The sequence below is a fragment of the Mauremys reevesii genome, linkage group 1, assembly GCF_016161935.1.
Source record: "Mauremys reevesii isolate NIE-2019 linkage group 1, ASM1616193v1, whole genome shotgun sequence".
Classification (NCBI taxonomy): domain Eukaryota; kingdom Metazoa; phylum Chordata; order Testudines; family Geoemydidae; genus Mauremys; species Mauremys reevesii.
Window position 1 is genome coordinate 108,061,647 of NC_052623.1, and position 24,597 is coordinate 108,086,243.

Sequence of the window (24,597 nt, forward strand, 5' to 3'; positions counted from 1 at the left end):
GTTTGTCTAGTAGGCGGTTAGACTGATTTATTGAACAGTAAAGTAGATAGCAACTCTCATCATCTCATGCTTGATTTCTTCAGGATAGGCATTACCCATAGTAAAGTGTTTTATTACATAGTGAAAGAAGGAAGGGGAGCATGGTTTAACAATTAGTTCCTTGCACCAAAATACCTAAGATTTTTTTTTAAACTGAAAACTAAGCAAAGGAAAGGAGATATAAAAACTAGACAACTATGAAACTGAACAGCCTGGTTTTGGAAATTCAGCAAGCCAGTCGCTGGCATTAAAGATACAATTTCTTGGGCACCAACTGCAGTTCAGTTCCAGGCATCATCTTGAATGTTAGCAATGGATAATGAGATGACTGAACACTGTGAATTTGCTACATGATTTGCTTTCCTTTCAGACATGGAAAACCTCCAGAATGTGTCAGGACAGGACAGCATTCCAGAAGTGCGATTTTGGATTGAATGACATTTCAGGGAGAAACTACTGTTTTTAATAAGCTGTTAATAAATGTGCACCTGTGTTCTATTTTGTGTGAAATAATGAGAGGCTATGCAAACAGCTATGAAGAATTGCTTTTGGGAATAGAATTCTAAATTCATAAATCCTGGGGGGGCTAAATTTTCACTGGAGAAATCACCTATTACCCAAGGAAAATCTTTGAGGAGGAAGAGCCCCTGGTGATGGTCAATCACTCAGTTCCCCCACTAGGTTAGTGCCATATCTGCAACTTAGTTGGTCTCTGTGATGAAATATCATAGCTAAAATTAAATTAGACAGGCCTTACTGGTGCTTTGTTCTGTACCCCTTGGATTAGCAATGTGCAGTCTACAGAGGAGAGCACAGAGTAGAATACAATTTATAATGTTTTTCATACTCAAAGAATCACAAAGATTTTGATAATATTTAGTCCTGCCTTGAGTGCAGAGGACTGGACTAGAAAATCTCTCAAGGTCCCTTCCAATCCTACAATTCTATGATTTCTTTAAGCATTACACAAGGAATTACATTGGACTAAGGGAGAAATATTATTCACAAAGCTATCTGTCTTTGTCTGCTTCTGGACCTTCAGTGCTAAAAGTTAAAATTTCAAAAGCACCTAAGTGAGCCTAAATCTCATTGGCTTTCAAGTGGGATTTTCAAAGTGTTGACTTTCAATGAGACTCAGACTCCTAAATCACTTGGGTGCTTTTGAAAAATTTACCCAAAGTTTCACCAGACTCCTCCAGACTGGCTTTCTGCTGCAGATGTAAAAAGCAGTGTATATATCCTCCCAGAACCTATTTAGACAGAGAATGTTTGCCAGAAGTCTAAGTTACATACAAGGATAATCCTCTTCCCTATTCATAAAAGATTGGATTTTCAGCAACCTGGATGTTGAGCTTTTCTGAAAATCTGACCATAGAGTGTCAGAATGGGAGTTATTGAGTACTGAGCTCTTGAAAATGCGTCCCTAAGTGCCCTCAAATTTTTAATTTCTATTGAGCAACCTCAAAGCATCTCAGTTTAATATTTCAGGAAAAGGTTGTAAATCTGTTATCTCCTGCTGTATAATGTGTCAGGAGTGGCTACAAGCCCAAATCTGCTTGCCATACAGCTTCTTGCTTGGAGCCATACTGAGAACTCAAAAGTGCCAACTCAGTTCATGTCACTGTGACAAATAACGCGCTGTACTTGCACCCACTTGCGTTTCACAACAGAAATTTGTACTAAGAAAAAAAAAGCCATCTAGCCAATAGTCTGGATATCAGAGGCTTCATAGATTTAAATATTTTATTATTTTTTCCTAATTTAATATTATTTCTAACTGCACTGGGTTTTAGTTAATGTACAGTCTGTGAGCGCAAAGTGATAGAGGAGCTAGATCTATTTTAATCATAAACAAGTTCAAATTCATTTTCCATATTTAACATGTTCAGGGGCTTTTTGTTCTGGGCGGGGTTTTTGTTTGTTTGTACTTTTGCATGCTAAATCTCTGCTTCTGAAGTGAATACCTACCTTGCATAAATGATATAAAATGATATCGTACAGGATGGGGAAAAAATACATGCCACCAGGAAAAGGCATTCTAGCACACAATTCCTGTCCACATGCTTTGCAAGCATTTTTGGAAAAATTAGATGTTTAAATATTTTCCTATGGTTAAGCCTGAATTACTTGATTTTGTAATACAGTCCACCAGCTTTGAACCCTTGAACCTGTACCTGAGACCCATTGGGCTTGTTCAGAGTAGCCTAAAAAGTGTTGTTTTTTTTTAAATGTTTTAACTAACAGCATTTAAAACTTCAAGAGTAGGCAAGGCAAACTATTATAATGCATACTAGCTGGTATAACTGGTTGACATAATTTACTTATGTGTGCGGAGTTGGTATAGCTGTGTTGGGCCCAAGCTATCAGAAAGACAAGTTGGGTGAGGTAATATTTTTATTAGACCAACTTCTGTTAGTGAGAGAGACAAGATTTTGAGCTTAAACAGAGCTCTTCTTCATTTCTCAGGCCTGAATTTACTTAAACTTTCAAAAGATCATCGCCGAGGTCTTTCATAAAAAGCTGCTAAAGAAACTAAATAGTCACGGGGTGAGGGGCAAAGTGTTGTCATGGATAAAAACTGATTAAGAAATAGAAACAACGAACGGGCATAACTTTCTCCACAGCAAACGGTTAACAGCAAAGGTTTTGTATTAGGTCTGGTTATTGTGTGATATATTTGTTAATGAGCTAGAAAGAGGATGTGGAGCAGTGATGTAGCAAAATTTGCAGATGGCACAAAGTCATTTACAGATAGTCAAACCCAGAGAAGAAAGCGGAACTTCCTAAGGACTTAACCAGGTGAGGTGAATGGGTGACACAATGGCAGATGAATGTCAATATTAATTAATGCAAAGTAATAACCACGGCGGGGAAAAAACCTAAATTGCTCATATACCTAATAGGGCTATATATTACTGGGATCAGTCCAGAAAGAAGCTGTGTATCACCATGGACACCTCAAGAAGACCTCTATTCTGTTCCATGTGCAGTTGTGGTCAAAAAAGCAAAGAAGATGATAGGGTCCATAAGGAATGTGATGATGAATAATAACATGGAGAATATTATAACGTCATTGTATAAATTAAATATACAGCAGAAATAATTCAGTGGCTGTTCAATGAATTCATCCATATCTGTGATAGCTCCTACTCCTGCATTGCCTCAATCCAGGTAATCCAGTCCTGAACCTTGGCTCGTATTCCTGATTCTGACTTTGGTGCTGATCCTCGGCTCCGGCACCTGGCCTCTCACACTGACTCTTGACTCTGATACCTGGCTACTGACTCCTGCTCTAATGCTGGGCATGGCTGCTCACATCCTGTTCACTGACACTGGGCTTCCTGGTATTTTACGAGGAGGCCTGCTAATGAGACAGCAAGGCAGGTGGGTGGGCAAGCTGGCAGAAAACCAGGCAGGTTTCCAATGGGAATAAGCCTGGTCCTGTCTAAAGTTTTGTTAAAAATTATACATTCCCATAGCATGACTAGATTTCAATTAGCATTTTTCAACTGAAAAATATTCTGTCAGAAAATTTCCAACCGGTTCTAGAGGAAAGTCTACCAGTTTTGTTCATTAAGAGGGTTTGACCTTTGACTGAAAACTTTGACTGAAAACTTGCTTTAGCAAGTAGTTCATTACTAAAAGTAGCTTTCAAAGTGGTAATAATTTTTAGTGGGTTTCACCATTCTACGCATTTTCATACCCAAACGAAAGAGGTAACATAAAAGTAACTTTATTCAGTGGTGACCCACTAGATTATTGCTTGGCAGTGTAGTAAATCTTCTTTGAAATAGATTTATTCTTTTACCAGCCATTCCTACATGAAGTTTCACATTATGTGTAGTGGTGGAAAAGTCATATACTGGTTTAACATGTCTGATTATCACTGCATTTTATTATGTGTTAGTGAAATTCTGTTCCCATTTAGCAGGTTTCCTGCTTTTTCAGAAAATCTTAGGGTTTAGGGGGATTGGGTTTTAGTGGGTGGAGGGCTGTTTTTTTGTTGTTTTGCTCTTCTCTTTTCAGTAGTAAAGGTGCCAGCATTCCAAATATGAGCTACGTGTCAAATGTGTTTGCCAAAAAACTTTCTTCAATGCCAGGAAGACTCTTGCTTCATGAAGACGTCTTTGTACTGTAGCCTATATTTAGTCATACTACCTCAGGCTGTGATCACCTTAGATCACACATGCCAAGCAGGTTCAGAATTGGGTAGCACTTAGCTGAAATAATTCCAGGGAAAATCCAGAATACTAGAGGGAGTAGTATAGGTAGCATTCTTCTCTCTGGTTCACCATTCAACCAGCCTGATGTCAGAAGCAGAGTGTTGAAAATGTTAAGCCAGATTCTTTGGTCTGGCTAAGCTCTGGTCAGTGCAGGACTAGAGGATGGGACGTGGGGAAAAGCGGTTTTGCCCCAACTTTTTGTCCTCCTTATCGGCACCAGCACCAGCAGCAGCAGGCTAAGCAGTGGCAGCAGCATGGCGGGGGGGGCCGAGGCAGGGGCCGCTATGGGGTGGCATCTGGGATCTGGTGGTGGGTCCTCAGTCAGTCTGTGGTCCAAAGACCTGCCTGCCGGCCGCGCAAGAAGTGTGGCTGGCGCGCGCGCTGCGCGCTTTTTTTTTTTTTTTTTTTTTTTTTGCAGGCCAGCAGAAAAACTGGCCCCCCTCTCCTGTCCATATCCAAGGTCATCCTATCCTTGGCCCTTTGGCATATAAGCAAGCACAGCCAGGGTTGATTTGTACTATAGCTGCAGCTGCTTGACACATAAAAGATGCTATTCTGAAAAAAAAAAATTAATTATGAGATTTCCTTGACATGCTCTTTTCTCCTGACAGTCCCCTATGAAGGGTACAGGGAAGAAGTGACATGAATTGCTAGGGGAAATTCTCCACTGGCCAGCTAATCTGGGTTAGTGGCTGCTGTGCATCCCCAGAGTAGCAGAAAGCAACTTCAATGGATCAGAGAATCTGGCCCATTGACTGTCAGTTGTGGAGCAGCTGTTGACTGTAATTCTTAACCAATTTTTAATCCATGTGACAACATCTCTTCTCACCTCCATACTTATCTATTTTAATAAACATATTAATTGATGGTTAATTAATAGGGGATTTTTGTGCATTTTTTTTCAAAAGTATTTTGAAAATCGACACCCTCAGGTCATTTTTTCTTTTGTATTAATCATATTATTATCTAGTCTGACCTCCAGTATAGTCACAGGTCCTTAAATTTCACCAATTTATCCCTATATTTAACCCAATAACTTACACTATGCCTTCCAGAAAAGCATCCAGTATTGATTTAAAGATATAAAAAATGGAAAATCCCTTTATTCCCTTTGTGGCGTGGTCCAGTGGTTAATTGCCCTCATTGTTTAAAAAAAAGTGTTATTTCTAATTTGGTTTATTTGGCTTCAACATTCAGGCTTTGGTTCCTGTTATTTCTTTCACTACATTGAAGAGCCCTTAGTACCCAGTATTTTCTCTTTGTGAAGATAATAGTCATAAATTGATCATCTTTTTGGTAAACTAAACAGACTGAGCTCCTTCGGTAACTTACTGTGAGGCATTTTTCCCAGCCCTCAAATCATTTTAGTGGTTCCTTTCTGCACCCAATCCAATTTTTCAACATCTTTATACAAATATGGACCTCAGAACTAGATGTACTGCTCTATTATCAGTCTTGCCAAGGCTATATATGGAGTTCCTTACATTTCCCATCTTTTTGAGCAACTCTGCCCTGAAGATGGTGTGTGAAGAATGCTGGCACGTAGTGTATTACTCTATTTTTCTAGCAAGCTTATTGTTACTACTGTTACAGTATCCATTTGATGGAAGTTGTCCCTTCAATATATTTACAAATTCCGATGTGCTCCTATTTTTATCACGTAAGTGAGGAGTAAATCAATTGAGAGTCAAACAGCTCTGTTATGAAAGGATAACTACTTAATAAGAAAAGGAAAAATTAATTTTAAAAGTACATTCCTTACATCTTGCAAGTTGACTGGCTTAGTGAACAATTATCTTTTCAGTGCTTTCTCTTACGACAGTAATTTCAGGGCTAAGCACCAAAAAGGATGGGCTATACCAATAAGCCTTAATTTGAGAGGGAGTTTTCCCTGCCTCAGGTTATGATAGGAATGCAAGATATATTCCTGGTGACAGCTATACATTTACTCAACATGTTTCAAAGCATTTGCTGAGAGCAATACAACCAGTTTTTGTCCATGCTTTCTCAGCTTTCTGGTTTATGAATTTTGTTTCTGTTTAGTAACAATCATTTGATTAAAAAACTAGAAAGATATAAAATTAACATGGCACACATTAAATGCTGGCTAACTGATACATCTCCAAATGTAATTGTTAACTGGGAATCATCACAGAACAGGTGTGTTTCTAGTGGGGAGGTTGATTCTTGGCAATGTGCTATTTAACGTTTTTATTAGTGAGCTGGAAGAAAACATGAAATCATCACTGAAAAAGTTTGCAGTTGACACAAAAATTGGTGGAGTGGTAAACAATGAGGAGGACACATGACTGATACGCAGTGATCTAGATCACTTGGTAAGCTGGGCACAAGCAAACAATATGCATTTTAATATGGCTAAATGTAAATGTATACATCTAGGACCAAAGAATGTAGGCCATATTTACAGGATGGAGGACACTATCCTGAGAAGCAGTGACTCTGGAAAAGATTTAGGGGCCATGGTGGATAAACAAGTGAACATGAGCTCCTAGTCTGATGCCGTGGCCAGAAGAGCTAATGTGACCCTTGGATGTATACAGGGAAAATCTCGAGCAGTAGTGAAGTAACTTTTCCTCTGTATTTGGTGTGACTGCTGCTGGAATACTGTGACCAGTTCTGGTGCTCACAATTCAAGAAGGATGTTGACAAATTAGAGAAGGTTCAGAACGTAGCCACAAGAATTATTAAAGAATTAGAAAACATGCCTTAAGGAGCTCCATTTATTTAGCTTAACACAAAGAAGATTAAAGGGTGACTTGATCATAAGCATCAACTCCGTGGGTGCTGGTGCTTAGCACCCACTGGCAGCCAGCTACTCCCCACTTCCCCGCCCCCAGTGCCTCCCATGTGCCGGCAGCCCCGCTGATCAACTTCTCCCCTCCCTTCCAGCACCTCCCACGTGCTGCGATCAGCTGTTCCGTGGCATGCAGGAGGCACTGGGTGGGAGGGAGAGGAGCAGGAAGAGGACGCACTTGGGGAGGGGGCTGAACTGGGCAGGAGGAGGGGACAGCGTGGATGGGAAGAGGCGGAGTGGGGTGGAGGCTTGGGGGGTGGGGTGAAGGATTCAGGACCTGGCGCAGAGCTGGGGATTGAGCACTCCCAGGGCCCAGAGGAAGCTGGTACCTGTGGACTTGATTGCAGTCTAGCACTGCCTAGGTGGGGAACAAATATTGAATAATGGGTTCTGCAGTCTACTAGAGAAAGGTATAACATAGTCCTATGGCAAATTCAGACTTGAAATCAGGCATACATTTTTAATAATGAAAATATTAAACCATTGGAACAACTTGTCAAGGGTCAAATAGATTCCCCATCACTACCAACTTTTAAATCAAGACAGGATGTTTTTCTAAAAATATGCTCTAGAAATTATTTTGGGGTGTTTTTTGGCCTGTGTTATACAGGAGGTCAGATTAGATGATCACAGTGGTCCTTTCTGATCTTGGAATCTATGAAATTTATACATTTAACAAATACCGGTGTGCTATATGTAAACTATGCACTATTCCCATTTTAGACTATTTTTTATATCTGTTTAATCTTATCTAATTTAGAGTTATTCACATGTTTCAGTCTTATTAGGAAAAGTTTTCTTGCTAGTGTTAGCAAAATATCTTGCGAAAAATAATTTAAAACTCAATGCAGAAACAGTGAGGAAGTTTCCTATGAACATGCATCATGTTTTTTTATTGAGCCACTGACTGTACAAACTCTCCATCTGCATAAAGATAATAATTCCATGCCCTTTGTTTCTTAGTAAGCCAGGTAACTTTGTATGGAAAAGTTGTTTTTGTCCTCCAAGTTGTACCTAAATCTGCCTAGCTCCAAGTACCCTGTAACCACATAACTGGTCAGGTCACAATAACCTATAGTCACATTGCTGCCCTAGCTCACAGTAAGTTTGGTTCCTGCTTATTATTATTTCAAGTTCATTCTGAGAAGACTATAGAGGAAAAAAGTAAGTAATTTAAAAAAAAAGTACTGAATTGATAAAGTGAATTTAGTACCCTAGATTACAGTACTGGTATAATGACCATTGAACGATTCATTAAGGAGAGTTCTTTCAAAGAATTGTGTTATGCCTATAATTTTCAAACCAAGATATATTTCTGTAGCCTGTGCTAATGGATCTGCAGGACTTACTGCTATCTAAGATGCTGTTTTAAAATGGAGTAGGGAATCTATAACCTTACACAGGTGGTAAAATGGAGTGGTTCTATGCAAAACTAAGCAAACAAACAAACATTATAACAACACATTGTAAATCAATCTGAACAGAACAGTGATGCTTTCAAAACACCCAATGGCTTCATTTTTTTGTTTGATGGTCCTGCTGAGGAGGATGGATGATATTACGGTTAATACATTGGTCTAGGAATCAGGAGACCTGGGCCCAGCTCTGCCACAGATTTCCTGCATTGTTGGGACGGAGTTCTGCTCCCCTCCTGCAGCAATAGGGACCATATAAGCATTTCAATATAGAGAGAGGTAAGTGTATCTTTCCACTTAAAATTGGGATTTGAGCTTGACAATTACTTCAAATGTCACTGCGGATGTTTGAAGAGCTTTCCAGTTGACTTTTTTCCCCTCTGTGATTGGATATTTTGCTGATATGATTAACCTCAAGGTCTTGTCTTGATGCAGCTAGATTGTACAATGAAAAATAAGTTTGATCTTTGACTTTGCACTGAAGTTTAATCTGATAAGGAATTCAACAATTACAGGCCTAGTCATGAATAAAGCCCAGACAATCGTGCAGGAATGAGAATTTAGTTTTATATTTTGTGCAGCTCTACATTAGTCATTTTGCAAACCTGTTTGTTCAAAAACTCTTTATTTCTAAGATAGGCAATATTTAAAACTTTACTGTAATTGCCTTTGAAGAATATTATGAAGCATTTAGACAGATCTGTGCTCTTCAGTTATTAGTCCCGATTCCTTTCCCTCTTACACTGGTATAAATGAGTGCTAGTCGATGGAGTTATACCAGTGGGTAACAGGTGTGACTTAGAGGAGGATCAGGCCCAATGTATATTTATAAGCCCTATAGAATTTCAAAGATAAGTCGGGGTTTTCGAAAGTTCTCTTAGTTTCTAAAATCTGCCTTGGAATGGAAGCTTCCATCAGAAAAATATTTGATTCATTTAACTTCCTGATACTGTTTATCCAAATTGACTGTCTTGATTAACTGATCCACATTGGTCAGCACAGTGACCTCACCTGGTAGTAGCACAGCTCTGAAGATGCCAGCTTACATTACTGATCAGCAGTCACAGCTAGAACACGTCCTCAGCTATGGTCCAAGAGCAGGGATAGCCTGTACGGTTTGATGTGAACAAGACTACCCTGAGTGTTTTCCTTTCATCCAACGTTAGCAATTCCTAGAAAGCCTCAAGACAGATTTATTGTTAGTGATACCGCCTGCAGCTTTCATTCCCACGTTAACCATAAATACTGAGAATTGGGACTAATGTGGTATTCTACAAAGAACAGTATTTGAAAGCTAACCTGCTTAGTTTTGCAACCACCACTAATTACTCCCTGAATCCATCCAGCTTCTGAGAAAAAGTAGAACTGTTCTTTCTCTAACATGTTCATATAACAGTAACTGTAAAATGCAGTATTAGCAAAAATTCCATTTAGCATCCTGAAGTTAAAAATGATCTAGTAAAACATAATGATTAAAGCAGAATACCAGAACTCAAGAGCATTTAATACTAATGTGCTCTAAAGGGCATGTTTTAGAAATTTTGATCATCCTGCAATCTGCTCAAAGCTGTTAAAGTATGGATAATTTCACTCAATTTTCCAGTAGGTTTCTGCCTTGAATAAGTAAATAGTGGGTAATGGTTTGTGTCAAAGTCCTTGTAACACTCCATTAAACATAAAGCATGACAATCTGATCAGATGTCTCTTTTATAGTCAGAAACTGACTTGTGACTTTGGGAGTTACTCAGCTGCATCAGGTCACAACACAGTCTAGTCTTTTCATCTTCTAAAAATCCCTTATGGCTTTACATTTGACAAATTCTCAAACATAGCATTATGACCTCACTTTTCAACCTGCATTTTATATAGTCCAAGTACTGTTACTGAATGGGAGCTACTCATCTGTTGGGAACTACATTTTTTAAAAGGCTATGTTTTAGTGATGTTTCAAACTTAAATCAGATTCCTAGACTTTAAGAATTTCACCCACCAAAAAGAAAGATATATTTTGGTACTGTCAAAGGTCTAACTTAAACATGCAAGAGCAAGGAAATCCAGAGTTAAAACAAACTCTTGTTTGCACTTTCCAATGTTTATATTCTATGAAGATAAAATAAATTAAAAAAACAGATTTAAACACTCAAGTCATAACTCACTTTGTTGCACACAGCTATTGCCAGGAAATGAGATCAGCATGTGCAATTATATATCTTATGAGACATATTGTGCTCTTGATCTACAAACGCAATTGCTAGTCACCTCATATGTTCTTGTGGTTAAAGCACCTGGGTTCTATTCCCAGCTCTCCTGCCAGCATCCTGTGTGACAATGGGCAAGTCACTCAACCTCACTGTGGCTCAACGTCCCCATCTATAAAATGCGTGTAATGATAAATTAAACAAAACACACAAGGGTAGTAAGGCTTAATTAAGCTTTGCTTCGAGAACCTCAGATAGCAATGAATAAGTGTGAATTATGATGGGTCAAATCCTGAGGTGATTACTCAGGTCAGACCTCATCCTTTGGAATCATTAAAACCTTCCTTGCTGGTATCTTTCCCTCCTCTTGTGCAGAGTGCCATCCTCCTCTGAGACAATGCCCTCCATTCCCTTCTCCCTGAATCTGCAGGGGGCTTACCATGTGTCTGAGGCATGACACACAAAGAAGGGTTGGGACTTTGGCAGGCTGAGGGAGGGGCAAGAGGTCAGGGAACAGTGCCAAGGACAATGACATGGTGAGGCGGAGGAAATATGCATTGCCTTTCCCTGTGTGCAGCAGAGGAGCTAAAAGAAAGTGAACACAGCCTAAGGCTGTGTTAACTGATCAATGAGCCCAGCTCCACAGCAAGGAACTCCTCTTGAAAGTGTTCTGGGGCAGCCACTGGCAGGAAGAAAATGCTTTGCCACAGGGCAGCCATGCAGATGGCCCTGCACCTTATGGATCTTGAGGATCTGCATGGTTTGTAGACAAATATTTTCTTTCCTCAACAGGATGGGAAGGCGTGTAGCCTTCATGATGGAATATTTCAGAGGACATGGGAGAGGATTCTCCTTGTGGCATTTCTTTTTCCCTGTGGGTATGTTTGCAGAAAGGAATGATCAGGGTGAATCAGATTTGTAGCCAATGGTAGTTTTCCTGAGCAAAGGCTGAATAAAACTGAGTAAAATCTCAGTAAAGACTTCAGAATCCGGCCCATTAGTATTGCTGATTTACGATGCTAATGATATGTGAGCAAAACATTTTGTGGTTGAATTTGTTATTTGGAAAGATCCAAGAATCAGCCACCTGTGGTATTTGATATTACTTGAATGACAATAAGATAGTTAAAAATGAAACTATTCTCCCACCAGAAACCTTGTTTTCAACTTTCACATTCTCCCACCAGAAACCTTGTTTTCAGCTTTCACATTGCTCAAACTTCATCATAACCTATCCACATAAAATCTCTTGCATCTTATCACAGGGCAATATTGTTAGGAATTGTGCAAAGCATTTTGTACACAGCTTAGGGAAAATTACAAAAGAGACTTATGAAGTGTAGGGTTTTTAAAATGTCCTGTCATTCACAGTTCAAAGATTTTCCTACTGCTCATCATATCTCCAGAATAGATGGGCAGCAGGTTTAAAACAAATAAAAGGAAGTTCTTCTTCACGCAGCGCACAGTCAACCTGTGGAACTCCTTGCCTGAGGAGGTAGTGAAGGCTCGGATTATAACAGGGTTTAAAAGAGAACTAGATAAATTCGTGGAGGTTAAGTCCATTAATGGCTATTAGCCAGGATGGGTAAGGACTGGTGTCCCTAGTTTCTGTTTGTCAAAGAGTGGAGATGAATGGCAGGAGAGAGATCACTTGATCATTACCTGTTAGATTCACTCCCTCTGGGACACCTGGCATTGGTCACTGTCGGTAGACAGGATAATGGGCTGGATGGACCTTTGGTCTGACCCAGTATGGTCATTCTTATGTTCTTATATAAGTAGAAACATCAAACTTCCCTTTTCCAAGACTCTCTAACAAGCAGCAATGTATTTCATAGGTTTGGAGAAGGTGTGGGAGGATTAGGCTTTCTTTCCTAAAAGATTAGTTTATTAAACTGAATCCTGACCTGTAGAGGCAATGTCCTCCCATACTCTGTAACCCGGACAAGAATCTCTCACATTACTCTCCAATGAACTCTACAATCAAGTTCCCCAGTGTGTTCTCACTATCCAAATACAAACAACAGTAAGTCAAATATTAAAATATCCAAATTCACAACTACATGTAATGTTTGACAATCTAAAACCATTTCATCAATTACAAATTATGAGACTATTTAACACTGTTTTCATGAAAATGAAAACACATCTACATGTCCTAAAAACACAGGAATATTTTAATGTCTAGAAGGTTGCCTCATAGTTTCAAACTGTTCTGTGGCTATGGGAGCAAAATCAAGATCATTTCGGAGACCTTCACTGTATATTAGATATCTTAAATGTTTAAGGAGTCTTCTGTAGAGCAGAACTTCAATGCAGCTCTGAATGCTTTCCACAAGAGTGTGCCTGCATGGTGCTGCTTGCAAGTGCCATTTCCTGTACTTCCCTGACTAATCCTGGAGTTTTTGGAGAATGTTCTCAGAACAGTTTGTTACTGATGTAAGAGACTCCTGTACCCCTAATATCAGGTTTACTAAATTTTGTGCTGGTGGTTTGTTTTTTCACTAGGGATATATAAAATACATTTTATGTAATATGTTAAAACAATGTAATATAATTGGCAATTGTTTTCTAACGTCTTGTATCTTATTAAAACGACATTGTATTTCTGGAACACCAGTTTGTGCGGGACCATACCTTTGCTTATACTTATATTTCATCAACTGGAGCCATGTATAGGCTGTGAACAGGAGCAGTTTTTAATCAAATTGAAAGAATAATATTAGTACTCTACAGTAAATCCACATTACCTTTTTTTAATCCCACCTGTAGAATAGGAACCACTAGGATTATTAAACTTTGCTAAAGAAAATGCCAGTTTTTTTTTTTCATTTGGTGGAGTAACACAATTTTCTCAGAATACAGTTAGCTTTCCTTGCTTAAGATACTGATAAGAAAAATTAAGGGAAGTTTAATCTGAGTTAAATCCTTTTAAAACATCCACAAAATTTAATAGTAACCTATTGTTTTCATGGGATTTCAAATGCTTATGCCTACTATCCAGTAGATTGCAAAGGCAAACTCTAGACCAAATATTTGGTGTAACTTGAGTTTTGCCTGTATCCTTTCTTCTTACTTGCTGAAAAAGAGACTTGCTGTAATTGTACCCCAGAGAAAAGCCATTTAATATGAAGCACAAAACCAGGTGCTTGGGAGCTTTCATTAAGAGCAATTAGTTATAAACTGAGACCAGCATGGTGGGTCTCTGTGCCGTTTGGGTCTCAGACAATTGTAAAATAAAATAAATGCCAATCCACTGAACTGTCTGATATAGTTAATATTCTACGAGTTGTTCTAATGAGCTTCAAGAAAGAGGCTTCATGTAATACAACAATGTTTGTTAGTAGAGCAATTAAAAATTTATAAAAAAGCAAATAAAATCAGGAAAATGGCATTTCATAATACTGCTATAAAATATTTACGACCCTTGAGACAATCACTTTATGGAATGAAATAAAATTTACTCTTGGGCAACATGTTTGCCTATTGCCATCACACTGTGATGGATTTGATTTTAGAAAGTTTGTTTACATTTCATTTAATAAAGAAAGAAATCCCTTTTTTAAAAATAAATATGCTTCTGGTACTGAACGACTACAAACGCAAAGAGATTTGTGGAAGGGATCTGAATAAAAGTGATCAAATAAGGTAGAAGTGCTTAATTCTAGAGATTGTTAAAGTCTGATTCCAAACTTCAAAGAGATATTCATCCCAGTGTGTAGGGCCAGCACAATGCCTTTGCACCAGAGAAGCCCTACTTATGCTCTATGATAGAGCTCTGTACAGGGGTGAATTTCATCGTCTATAGCTTGAAATCAGAATGAAATTACTTACACCCACAGTTCACTCTGCTTATCCCCACAGCCCTGAACCTTCCTGGCCGTGTACTCTTAAGAGGAGTACATGCTAATTTAAAGTAAAACTTCGCTTATACCAGTAGTCCCAGAAAATTCCCAGCTGAGTTTCATTGTTATCAATTTTCTTTAACACTTCAATTCTCTCCACTAAACTAAGTGTTTTACAATTCAGATATGACATGTTTCATATGACCACTCGACTCAGCATTCCATTCACATTTTCTGACTTGCATATACATTTACCATGGACCACTACTAAGTCTGGGCTTACTCAAATTGCAAATGTAAAAGATATGCAATTTCATGGGGTGGGATTGCATGAGGTTCAGTGGTGAGTGACAGGAATTGAGTAATTACTATGCACAGAAGAGGATTTTTACACCTAAGTGATACATTCTTAAGAGGAATTGACTGCATATGGTTTTAAATGAAAGCCTCGGTATCAATTTATAAAAGCATGAAATCTGATATTGCAAATTAGAATAGATTTTAACAAACATGGACACATCATGCACTGAGGTCCCTCCTTTCCATGTGCCTTGCAGAGAGCCCTTCATGAGAAGAAGGATCTGAGTATGAGGAAAGGATGGTTTCCACTACCAGCCAGACAATAAAACTTATCATAATAAGAGTTTTGCCATTGACTTAAAGGGAGACAAATCAGGCCCAGCGCAGGAAAACTTGCACAGCGGCCATTTTGTTTGTTGATAGAGGTCTTCCGGTATGTACATGCAGCCCCTGTCACAAGCACCAGACTCACAATTATGGTATATATGTTTGCAGAGATTGGATACACAGATATATTTTAACTTTAACATTTATTTTGAGGAAAGAGCAGTCATTTTTAATACCATATCACAGCCTAAACATTTAGCAACTGATAACAATGCGTAGCAGCTGCTACAACATTGCACCAGGTTCTGAGTGTCTGAACTTGGATAGCAAACTGAGCATTCAAGTTTGTTTCAACCAACTGTAATCTGCTAAATATGGTTGAGTTGATAGCTTTTTAGTGGTGGGCAACAATTAGTTTGGAATACAAGTCAAACAAAATGCCCTGTTCCATAAGACTCAGTAATCACATACAAAATTTAATAACACATATTAATGCATATAATGCTAATTCCTTCAGAGGTAAAAAACCATCTGCAAACAGCCTCCATCACCAGCCCTTCTTATCGCTTCCCCCTAAAGTAATATGTCAATTGCATGAAATCACTAAATGATGGCGAGAAATAACAATGCTTTAAAGCCTGGTCCTTCATTTCTTTGAGCACCCCAAATTTCCAACTCAAGTTAATGGTTTGTGTACACTTCCGGCCCTCAGTTAGCAGGTGGTGAAAAGTGTTTATTAGTCAAATACTGCATCATTTATTTTAGTGCATTGCTTGATTCCTCTTCAGTAATTGTTTACTGAGATTTATCTAGCATAGTAATTTACTTTTTAGTTAGGGCCCACTGTCCATTTACTTCAATATTTATTTCATTTAGAATAACAATCAATAGAACAAAGCTACTGTCTAAGACCATCTCTTCATGCAAATAGCATGCAAAATTGTCAAGTAAATGAAAATAACCAGCAAGCACTGTCAAGCTCCACAGTGTCATTTCAAATTAATCTCAGTAAGCAAATTTAGACTTTATATTAATAATAACAATAGCAGTAATACATCTTTTTCCCTTCTTTTTCTTAAGCAAAATAAAAACATTGACAGCACAAGATCTGAAAATTCAATTAATATAGACAGCAGAAAGAATCTTCAGAGGACGAGATAAAACAGTGTTCTATTGCTTATTTGTGGAGCAGTGTAAAAGCAATACACTATCTAATGTACATACCCATTATGCTGTCTAAGTCACAAATGTGTGTACTGCAGCAAGAAGTCTCTGCATAAGTGATAAAACAAATAAGACTATGCTGCAGTATTCAACAAAATTGTTAGTGAAGTTAAAATTGGATTATTCACCATACTGTAGTTTTGTGCAGTCTATTGTATTTTAAACCCTTAGACAAATAGTAGCAGCCAGCTTTGAGTTCTGCTTCAAATGAGGAGCCTTTCCAATGTTTTGGGAATAGTGACTTTGTTTAATTATTTAACATTATAATATAGTGAAGTTGGTTTATTTTTTCCCCCTTTAAGTCAGCCCTTTATGCTTTCACACCCACCAACATATTTTCCTGCACTGGTTCAAGTGTAAGGAGGAAGGATTTTTTAAACTGTTCATAATCCTTAGTCTTCCCCCATCCATTTGGCTTATAGGCTTCTATAGCTTTTGGCCCCAGCCAGGGATTCAGATAATGGAGCCATTTTGCAGAACACACCTGGTTCAAATGGCAAGCATCCTCAAAGGCAGTTAGATACGTATCTGTATCTCTCTCCCTCCTTAAACTGGGCCAATCATTTAGCATCTATGACCCTGCAGAATTGGTATTCCATATCTCTCTCCACTTATTGGATCATGGGTTCTCTTGCTCCTCAGCTGTGAAAGGTCCAGCCCATGCTGTCTCTCCTTTGCTTGGTCAGCAAACCTGGAATACTCCCATCTCTGTCTGCTTGCAAGAATTTAAGGGCAAATATTATCTGAAAAGAGCTAAAGTTGTTCCATTTTACAGTAATCCAAACACCCCGTGTCATTAAAAATCAACCCACACACAAATCAAATATAGCTATTTCCCCCCCACACACACACCGTGAATTACTGTGGAATGTAAGTGAGTTTGGTTGTGCCACATTCCCCAATCAAGCAGGATTTTGAGTAGCAGAGCTTTCAGCTCTTAAATAATAAAGTAGGCCTCAGATCAGATCCAGGGCCCCTTTGGAACTTTTTCACTCCCTAAAAGGTGTTAGTGTGTATTGGGGGATAAAGGGGTGTAGGATGCTAACCTCTTAAACCCACCAGCATGAAAAGAAATAAAAATATCATAGTATAACATCACTCTACTGCTCCCCACTCACTGACAGCAGAAAAACCCGTCCTGCCTCCCCTGTGCCTAATATAGACATTATAGTAGGCAAAGGGAAGGCAAGCCTGGGTCAGGAGTAAGTGAAAGTGTGACGATTAGAAGGGGATTTTAGAAGGGTGTCATTAATTTTTTGAAAGTGAGGCTTTCACATGAGGTAGTATAAAGGTTTCTCAGAAATCTTGGTAACTGCGACCACATAAGAAAGGTCCAAGGAAAAGTACAGTGAACATAATGATCCGTAGGTGGATATTATCAGAAACTGATATCATCTCAGATTTATTTCATCTATATAGGGGGTTTCAAGGTAAACTAAAGGCCTCTTTACGCAAAACTGGCTGTCACTTGCATAAGTGGAAACACATGCATTTTCATTGTATGGCACTTAACAAAAGTGGTTTGCTGTGCATTTGAAAAGCACATGCAATACATATGTAATCAAATGACATCTTGCTCTGGGTTTAGGTCTATGGCGGGAGTGGACATTTATGTGGAACCATATAGGCATGTGAAGCCAACCCATTTTAATTGTAATCTAAAGTTAGCCACCTTTCCCCTTCAACCACACACATCACAAGCCTGGGACAGGAGCTCCACCAAGCAATGTGTTCCCCAACAAGAACTGCAGAAGGTCTGCAGTAATAGTCATAGAAAGCAAATGCTCCTGGAAGGTTCACAGATAGATTTGAAAGGATTTGATTTTTGGCAGTAGGTGTCGATTTCACCGTGCACACAAACAGAAAAAAAAATTTCACTCATAATGATCAAAATGTACAGCTAGATAAAGTAAGAAATGCCTATTGAGAACTTATGAGAGTCTGATATAAGGCTATTGGCTTTGCATAATTTGACAAGAGATGTTGACAATTTATGTTAATGGTTATATAGCTGTAACTTTTTGAATCTCGAGTCTACCGTCATTAAATAATTTTTGTCTGACACCTTCATTGTCTGACCTCTCAATAATTTCCCACAACTGTGAAAATTTACATAGACATTAATAAGAAATAAAATGCTTAAAACCCATAACTTTGCCCAGCTGTGAAACATTTAAATTGACATAGATCACAAAATGTCCTAAATCAAGTTCTGCCAAGCCTATTTGTAGAGCACATTGGAGGATGTCAGCCAGGAGCAGCACAGTGGATAGTCTCCTGTCTCTGTGGGAGTGGCTGAAGGTGGGGAGTCCATTACTGGAATTGAAGCGCCTTCGAACTACCTTGGTGTGCAGAACTACACTGCACACCAAGCCCACCAAGCCCAAAATCTGGGTTTCCAATACTGGTTATTCTAACACATCCTGGATAAAATCTGTACTTTGATTTACCTCTTAACATTTTGCTACGGTCATCTCTTTGCAAGCCTTATAAAGTGATTATTTCCGATCAGCAATGCACTTATAAGCAAACTGAAACAATTAGTATGACATCCAACTGTCTTTGAAGCATTTATGGAATATTGATTTATATTAATGTATTCCTACATGAATGGCATGAAAATGTTATAAAATAAGTCAGTCTGTCACATTTTTGACCATATTATTATCTTGGATATACATATGGAAATTATTTTTCAAGAATTCCATATTCAGTTGTGTATATTACATATATTAACCAAATATCCAGAGCAGTATTTTGAAGAGGTAACACATTTATCCCGAATGAGAAATGCTGCCCTTTGGCTGTATATAATTTTTTATGCAGGCTATCTGTTATAATGTAAAATGCATCAGTGACCCATCAGGATCTGTCTGGCAGGGTACTATGAGGTTCTCAATCACATGACCCACTGCAAAGTGACAAGTGTTGAAGATCAGGATTTTCCAGAGAAACTGTGATGCACTGGGATTGTCAGTTTACAATAGCAGCAAGATCTCGGTTGCAAATCAAAGTACAAGACAAAAAGCCGTTGACTGCCATTGGTATGTTTGATGTGTTTCTCTCCTATGATGTGCTATGGGTACCTTTATTTGTATTGCATTAGCACTCTAATCAGGATCAGGGTCCCATTGTGCTAGTCAAAGTCATACTCTCTGTCTCTGAAGAGTTAATAAGACAAACATGCAACAGGTGGGTGTAACAAACAATGGGAAGGAAAGGGGGAGGGAGAATGAAGGTGTGATAGGAACCATGTAGTTACGTAGAATATTTTTGTCACAATTAGATGGTTTCAGATCATTTTGACTTTTACTCATAAGATACACCACACATGCAGCAGACTCTTCTCAGTAGACAATGGTGCACAGAGAGTGGGGCAATGCCTCCTCAGATCACAACCAGTGCATTCTGTGCTAGCTGTCACCTCTTGTGCTCCCCAGCTTCTTCAGCCAAATCATAGCTGCCTCCTGCAAGCTTGAATTAGAGGTGGAAGGTCTAGAAGTAGAAGATTTCTCTGCTCTGTCCTCACCTCTAGTGCGCCCACACATCGCCAGACATAACATGAAAATTGGTATATTACAGAATTAATTATTATTGATTATAAAATCCCCTTTGATCTGTACTTAAAACAGCAGATTTTTCTCTCATTTTTATTTCAGAACAGTATCAGCTAGCAGTAGTTTTATTTAGGAACCATGAGCATTTTCTATATCATCCCTGTTTTCACGAGGTGGAAGCAGTAAGAAGGGTAATTCTATCACAGCAATACACTCTTAGCTAAAACTTTATATTCGATGTTTCAGACTAGTGTGAAAGTTTCTTTAAAAAAATAAATTTAAAAATGTACCCCCAAAAAACTGTCATTGTTTTTAAGTTATGTTATCACAATAAAAACTGCATGCTGTGGTTTTGTATTATCTCATCTTCCAAACAACATTAAAAGAACTTTATTTTTCCCAGTGAAATTTCACACTCTATTAGACTCTATGCAATGCTATTTAGTTCCTTTAGATAGGTCAGTGAGGCAGGTAATAAGAATTTAGAAGTGGTGGCATTGTAGGTCTATCTATTTTCAGTCACTTAACTTTGACAAACATTTCAGAAAGAATGTTGCTACATGGATCAAACACTAGAATGACACAGTAAACCTCATTGGTTACTGTCATGTCAGGAGTGGCTCACGTCTGTGAGCGCCAACCTCAGGACAGACTGTCAAAAACAGGGCAGACATCCCAAACTGGTGGTATGATTTATAATTAGACTTCACCAACCCAATAACAAATGTGAACTCCCGGATCACTGTAACAGTCTTACTATGGAGTCACAGACAGTCCCTGTAGGCTTCCAGGCTATCTTGACATCCAGGGACGCCAGACTTAGTGATAAATGGCCACCTATACCAAAAACCACAAAATATTCAGGTTGATCCCTGTCGCAAAAGACCAGTCACTTACCCCAGATCAATTTGTACCTTGGATCTCAAACTAAAGACAACATCTATGGCCAATCCTGTAATAAACTAGCTAAAGGTTTATGGACTAGGAAAAAGACATAAGAGAAAGTTATTTACAGGTTAAAGCAGGCAAACATATACACAAAAAATGAATTACCATCTATGGCTCCTAAAGATGACAGAGATGTAGTAATCTGTCAAGTCAAAATGTCTGTCAGGACGTACCATGTGGTAACCCCTGCAGATCTTTGCCTTAGTTTACTGTCTCTGACCCTGTAAGAGTTCAAAGTACAAAGAGATGAAAAATTTTCTTGGGACCCTGTTTTATCTTTTACATTTAGCCTTCTGGTCCATGAGACGAGCTCCCTTGCACGTAGCATTTCCAAAGTTGACAGGCCCATTCACCAATCCTTTGTATCATGATGTTCCTTAATGTCCCGTTTAATTTTGACAGGCGTCCTGAATGGGCAGGGGTGCGGGCAACAATTCCCATGCCTGGGTTCTCAAGTTCAGAGCAAATATTTTCAAAGTTATAAAACAAAACATACATATTTCTTTTCAGCATGGAATACAGACATTACAAGCATGTCATAGACTCTAAACACTAAATAAATTCTTATATGTTGAACAACCAACATACAGGTGAGCTGGTTTGGTTTCCAGCTATGAGTTTATCAGTGCTCAGCTGACACGTACAGACTTGGCCAGAGTTGGCACCTGGTTTACCAGTATCACAGTTTCCACAGCTGTTACCTTCACTCATCGAAACTCCATATGTGAAGGAAGTCTTTAAGCATGACAAAGTGGGTCTGGTTGTGATTGGTTCTAACACAGGTGCACAGAATTGTGCATGGAGTCTGCTCCTTGCAGCTTCCAGATACCCCTTTGCATAGTTGTACAAAACATGCCAGTCACAGCTATTGGCCTTGAGTTTGGATTCAACTTTCCCTGGCATAAAATACCTGAAATGAGAGACAGATGAAGTAATCCCAACTCCCCTCTACAGTGGCCTGCAGTATATGTCAGGGTCACCAGAGGGTGGGGAGCCTGCATGTAAACATGATCCAAAAGCACCTGGAATCTTGGGCAGGAACTGATGTCTCCTAGGGCTGTTCAGGCCTGCACTACCTCATAATAAGGCTACTGCTTGTCAGGCACAATTTGGCTCAAAATATTGCACCAGCTGAACAGGAACAATTGTGAAGCCCAATCCTGCTCCCACAGCAAAATTCCCATTAGCTTCAATGGGAGCAGACCCCTAGAAAATGGGTGAAAATTCTACTTTTTATGATGGCACAAGGCTACATGTACATTTGAGCTGGGAAGTGTGATTCCCAGCTTGCGTAGATGTTCCCGTGCTAGCTCTGCTGGTGCTAAAGCACCCCCAAAAATGCAGTAGCTGGGGTAGCACGGGTGGCAGGTCAGGCTAGCCCCCTAAGTATGTAGCCAGTGGGTCCAGGTGGGTAAGTACTCTGGTGATTAGCTCAAGCCGCCACCTATGCTACACCAGCCACTCTGTTATTTCTAGTGTGCTAGCTCCAGCATAGATAGTGAGGGTGTATCTATGTGAGCTGAGAATCACACTTCCCAGCTAAATGCAGACATAGCCAAAGTATGAATTTACTTGGTCTGTAAAACTGTGACGTACTTCACCAGCTGTTAGCTAAATAATTTGTGGTTTTGCCCTATCTGCACCAGAGTTCAAGCAGTGATATCCAGAACTACAGTTGACTGACAAATTATATATATTAATTTTTGCTTCCAAAATTTCCCGTTTTTTTTTGTTTGTTTGTTTTTTTGCAAAAAGAAATTAAATCCTCAAAACTTTTCAAAAAAACTGAAAATGTTCACGTTTGGGCTCAGTTTTTCATCAAAAAATGAAAAATTTCAAATGAACCTATTTTCTAGAGAGCAGGGAGAATGACAGAAATATTTCAATGAATTTGAGCCAAAATCTTGGCTCTTTCAGCAAAATGCACAGTGTGCTTGACCAGTTTGACAACTCTGTGACATATTTAATTAAAATCAGTTCATAAAATGTGGTTTAACTCATTCCTTAATAGACATGGGAAAGTATGTTGTAGGGAAAAATTAGGTTTAAACCTAGTTCTGGCTAGTTCAATTTGAAAATAAATGTAGGGTAGATTGGGTCATATTTATATAATAGACATTTTTCAGCAATATTAAATATAATTGATTTTATCCGCTATATTCAGACCCTTGCATTATTTTAACATAGCAGAGAATTTTTCCGTGTGTGTTCATGTATTCTGAAAAGAGAAAAGCTTTTATCTGCAATATCGTATATTGCTTAATAGGTTTTTCACTTGAATCATTCTGGAATCCTAAATCCATTTATAAAATGCCAACTACAGCTGTGTCGGACGTGTAAAGGAACACAGCCTAATTTTAACACTACATGAATTTTCATACAATACGCAAAGGTGCAAGTTAATACAAAAATGTTGTAAATTACTTCAGTGACTCTCACAGGGTAGCTCCTTTGAGGAAATGCTGAGATGAATAGTTGTTACTAAGAGGGATGGGGAAAATCCAGTAAATATTCTTTATTTCAGAAAGTCTTAATGTCCACTTTGAATCAAAACAGCTGTAGCTAGGGATAAATTTTCTAATGTTCATCTAGCAAACACACCACTACTGTAATAAAAAAATGAAGGAATATTTTTCAAAAGCTTGAATGCACACAATTATCCTTATATTTGGGATTGCAAGTAGGAGAAAAACATGCATGGACTTTTCTTAAGAAGGTGACTGGTCATGCAAAAATAAATGGGGTTTTGGGTGTGGGCACAGAGAGAAGTGCTTAGACCTACTATCAGAATTGTTAGCTCCGGCTGATGTAGGCATTTGTCAGGAGCCAGGTGGGGCAAGCCAGAGACATTAGGAAAGGAAGATATTTCCAGTTACCTACTAGTAGCTGCTGAGCCATCCACTGAGGTACAAAAGAGGCAGCAGATAAAGTACCCAGGTGCATAAGTGCTTTTTTATTTACATTACCCCAATGGCTCATCAACATAATGTCACCTTGTCACTGAGGTTGCAATTTCTTTCTAAAATACTCCCATACTGGCCACTCAGCCCAGCAGCTGCACCAACATTAGACTAACCTGGTCTTTATTATTAATTACTACTACTATTACTATTGTTATTATTATTATTGTTATTATTATTATTATTATTATCCAAGTGCCTAGGAACCCCACATGGACTAGAACCTAGGTGCTATAAAAACACAGAGTAGACAAACAGTCTCACCCTAGGACTGTAGCCTTATGAAGGATAAGCATAGTATTGCCAAAAATCATGAGTCAGACTGTTGTATCAACCAGGCAAGGTACTAACAAACTTCAACAGGACTTTCTTTTTAAAGTGGAAACCTCTTTACCAAGCTGCTGCTGCACCCTCTGTAACTCTCACTCTGCCCCCTCAACTCCTCCCCGCTTCCTGTTTCCTGTCCTTTCAGACTCCCAACAGTCAGTGCTCCCAGTTCTAGTAATTACAAGCAACATCTAAACACCACACAGCCCCCCCATCACAAAACTGATTGGTTTAAAATCATGAGGGTTTTTTTTTCTTTCTTAAAAATAGATTTGTTTTTTTCTACTGCTTCCTTGTTACTGAGTCTTTAGGTTGCAGTTGCTGCATGTTTCAAAACTTTTCTCTGCAGAGGGTGTGTAAAATACTTCTTTAAAAAAATGATAGCTGATCCTTTTATGCAATCTATTGATTCTAGCAGT